Source organism: Oratosquilla oratoria, chromosome 25, assembly GCF_046742065.1.
Source record: "Oratosquilla oratoria isolate Oo_2021 chromosome 25, ASM4674206v1, whole genome shotgun sequence".
In the NCBI taxonomy this organism is placed as follows: Eukaryota; Metazoa; Arthropoda; class Malacostraca; order Stomatopoda; family Squillidae; genus Oratosquilla; species Oratosquilla oratoria.
In genome coordinates, this window is record NC_134801.1 from 58,163,254 (window position 1) to 58,168,253 (window position 5,000).

The window sequence follows — 5,000 nt, forward strand, 5'->3', positions numbered from 1 at the left end:
TTTGGGTTAGGTTTAGAAAATATTCGGTTTTGTTTAAATTAGGTTAGATTTAGTTTCCATTAACTAAGGCTAGTTTAGCTCAAGTTAGGGCTAGTTTAGAAATAAAGGAAAATGGAATAAAAGAAAACGCAACTAAAATGAAAAGGATTGGAAGATATTCACTCGTGGAGACAAAATGACGTGTAGGTCGTCATGAGATTTTACCTATTAATTTATCTATTTATCTATTTATTCACTTATTTGCTTTATATATTTTCTATTTATCTATTTATTTATTTACTTATTTTTAATGAATTTATTAGCGTATTTATTTATTTATTTATTTTATTATTAATTTGATCTTATTTCTTATCTATTTATTCATTAGTTTAGTTTATTTGTTAGATTTAATTTGTTGATATATATTTATTAATATCTATTTTCTGTGCTATTTATTTTATTCTATCAATTTATCTATTTATCAATTTATTATTTTATTTTTATTTATCTATTTGTGTATTTTATTTATCTATTTTTAATTTTATTTTATTTATTCATTTTGCTACAAACACGATGTTGTATCCAACAAGAACCTACCACGGAATCTGTAGAAGACGTCGGCGAAGTAGAGGAAGAACCTGAGAAGAAAAAGATTAATCGAAGGTCTTTGAAAGCTAATGAATGAGCGGCTTAGGGCGTCGTTACTTGTGGCGATGGTCGAGGGGATGGTGGTTCGAATCCTGCCACCGGCGAAGTTGAACCAAGGGCATGGTTCATTAAATTCCAAGCTACGAAGTCCTCTGTGAGGGGCACCGTCCTAGCCTCCCGATAAGGAGCGGGAAATTTGTGACGTTAAACCATATATATTGACGTGTTAACGTACTTCTGACGTGAAATGACTGAAATATCTGAATATTTCCCAGTTTCGTCGTATTTATGATATGTCATGTACATTATGTTGTTCTGCATTTTTTTATCTTTTTTTATTTATTTATATATTATATATATATTATTTTTGTCGTTGATAGTAACGAAAAGATAAGGTAAACTAATGTCTAATGTCTACAGATACATTGTGTTCTGCATTTTTTTTATCTTATCTATTTATCTATCTATTCATTTATGATTTTTATTTTTTATTTGTCATTGATAGTAGAGAATATTAAATGTAAAGATGATTCTCTAGTACAAACCTATTAAATAAAAAAATAATAAAAAAGATATAGAAAAAATGGTAAACTAATGTCTAATGTCTACGGATACCTAAAATCGTGACATGCAACCGGGGACAGGCAATTCAAACCATAACATGCAACAAAGAACAAACAGGATATAACACGCTACGCAACACAGAAAGCATAACACGTAACGCGTAGAACAACACATAACACGCAACTTCCAAGGCGCGCAATAGCATTCACGTAATTCGCAACACGAAATTCGCAACTTTCAACATCATATATATATACTCATTAAAGAAAATGAAACAAACAACATGCAACATACAACATGTAACGTTGAAGATTCTTCTCATAAAGTTCAGCATGCGTAGAACAACACATAACAAGGCGCGCAATAGCATTCACGTAATTCGCAACACGAAATTCGCAACTTTCAACATCATATATATATATTCATTGAAGAAAATGCAAACATATAACATGCAGCATACAACATGTAACATTGAAGATTCTTCTCATAACGTTCAACATGCAACACTGAACTCGCAACACAGAACATGCAACATACATTATGACACAGGGAACATTCAACATTGCAACTACATCATGCATTATGGGACATGCAACATGAAACTTATAATACATAATACTCGATATGCAATGCATAACATGTAGAATGCAACTTAGAACACATATTGGACGTCAGATACGCAATACAAGAGTACTTGAGAACTGTTTATCTTTACAAGGTAATATTTGGTGTGCCTAATCTAACCTAGCCTAACCTAACCTAATCTAACCTAACCTAACCTAACCTAACCTACGAGTAAACTAACCTGATTTAACCTAACCTAACTTAACCTGACCTGACCTACTAAGTATTTCAGCGGCTTTGACCCATGGTTTTTCGCTCATATTTCCGAAATAACCATTCACATCAGTATGATATATTAGCACAGCCTAATTCACACCCGGCCATAATTTTTGACGTTAGAGTGCATTTACAAGTGTATTTAATTACGGCGTTTACTCTTGATATTAAGTGTGTCGTAGCCGACACCTGTGAAGTAAATCGAACAGGTGAAGTCGTGACGTCATCACAAACTACCTCGTGTATCCCAACTTCACTTGTTCGATTTACTTCACGGGTGTCGGCTACGACACACACAATATCAAGAGTAAACACCGTAATTAAATACACTTGTGAATACTGTACACTATAACGTCAAAAATTATGGCCGGGTGTGAATTAGGCTGTGCTAATATACCATGCTGATGTGAATGATTATTTCGGAAATATGAGCGAAAAACGATGGGTCAAAGCCGCTGAAATACTTAGTAGCCTTGCCTATCTTTACAAGGTAATATTTGGAGTGGCTAACCTAACATAACCTAGCCTAACCTAACCTAACCTAACCTAACCTAACCTGACCTAACCTAACCTATAACTTATTGCCTTATATTTCCTTAAATTACCTTTGATTTCCTTATATTACCTTATATTTCCTTAGATTTATCCCCTTAGATTACCTTCATTTTCCTTTAATTGCCTTACATTTCCTTAAATTTATTTCCTTATAGTATCTAAATTTTCCTTTTATTGCCTTATATTTCCTTAAATTACCCTTAATTTCCTTATATTACCTTATATTTCCTTAAATTTGTCCCTGCATATTACCTTAATTTTCCTTTGCATTATATTTTCTTAAGTTACCTTTAATTTCCTTAAATTACCTTATATTTCCTTAAATTACCTTATATTTCCTTAAATTTGTCCCCTTATTTTTCTTTAATTGCCTTATATTTCCTTAAATTTATCTCACAGTTCTTACTTTTCCCTATTATTGCCTAATATTGCCTTATATTTCCTTAAATTACCTTGAATTACCTTGAATTTCCTTTTGTTGCCTAACATTTCCTTAAATTTCCTTAAATTAATTTCCTTATATGGCCTTAATGTTCCTCTGATTTCCATCTACATCCTTATATTTATTTTTATTGCTTTATATTTCCGTACATTAACCTTAATTTCCTTATATTACCTTGTATTTCCTTAGATTTATCCCCTTATATTACCTTAATTTTCCTTTAATTACCTTATATTTCTTTAAATTTAGCTCCTTATTGTACCTAAATTTTCCTTTTATTGCCTTATATTTCCTTAAATTACTCTTAATTTCCTTATATTACCTTATATTTCCTCATATTTGTCCCCTAATATTACCTTATTTTTCCTTTAACTGCCTTATATTTCCTTAAATTCATCTCCTTATAGTACCTAATTTTCCTATTTATTGCCTTATATTTCCTTAAATTACCCTTAATTTCCTTACACTACCTTATATTTCCTTATATTTCTCCCCTAATATTACCTTAATTTTCTTTTAATTGCCTTATATTTCCTTAAATTTATCTCCTTAAGTACCCTATTTTTCTTTTTATTGCCTTATATTTCCTTAAATTACCCTTAATTTCCTTACCCTACCTTATATTTCCTTATATTTGTCCCCTAATATTATCTTAATTTTCTTTTAATTGCCTTATATTTCCTTAAATTGATCTCCTTATACTACCTAATTTTCATTTTTATTGTCTTATATTTCCTTAAATTACCCTTAATTTCCTTATATTACCTTATATTTCCTTATATTCATCCCCCTATATTACCTTAATTTTCCTTTAATTGACTCATAATTCCTTAAATTTATCTCCTTATAGTACCTAATCTATCTTTTTATTACCTTTTATTTCCTTAAATTACCCTTAATTTCCTTATATTACCTTATATTTTCTTATATTTGTCCCTTAATATTACCTTAATTGAATGAGAATCAGACAAGAAACAATGGTCTCAAACTAGAGATAGATTGAATTTGGAAGTGGGTACAAACAAATTCGCCAACCGTGTAGTTAATGAATGGAATAAACTTCCTGCACAGGTAGTGCAATGTAGTTCAGTTCAAAGCTTTAAGAATCATTTAGATAAACACCTAAGCAAGATGCTGTAATGATTGTAATTTATTTTGTATTATTTGTTTTTGTTTTGTTATAATATGTCTGATTCTCATTTATCATTAGTTATATGTCAATTTATTATCATTTACTATTTACCTGTTTGTTTATTATTTAACTATACCTATACATTTATCTATGTATTTTATTTGTTATTTACATTATTATAGTATTTATTTATTAATTTGTCATTATGATTTTTTTTTCGCATCCGGCCTAGATATGGACCAAAAGGTCTCCTGTCGGCATGCTCCGCCTTTGTAATCCTTTGTAATTTCCTTTAATTTATCTCCTTATAGTAATTAATTTGTATTTTTATTGGCTTATATTTTCTTAAATTACCCTTAATTTTCTTATACTACCTTATACTTCCTTATATTTGTCGCCTTATATTACCTTGATTTTCCTTTAATTGACTCATATTTCCTTAAATTTATCTCATAGTACCTAAATTTTCAATTTGTTGCCTTATATTTCCTTAAATTACCCTTAATTTCCTTATATTACCTTATATTTCCTTAGATTTATCCCCTTATATTACCTTAATTTTCCCTTAATTGCCTTATATTTCCTTAAATTGATCTCCTTATAGCACTATTGTCTTTTTATTGCTTTATATTTCCTTAACTTACCCTTAATTTCCTAAAGATTTCCCTTTATTTTGCCTTAATTTTCCTGTAATTTACTTTTGTTTCTTTTTATTACCATATTTATTACCTTATATTTTCTTAACTTTATTCCTTTATGTTGCCTTAATTTCCCTTTAATTTTCCTTTAATTTCCGTTTATTGCTATATCTTTCCTTTTATTACCTTATATTTTCTTAGA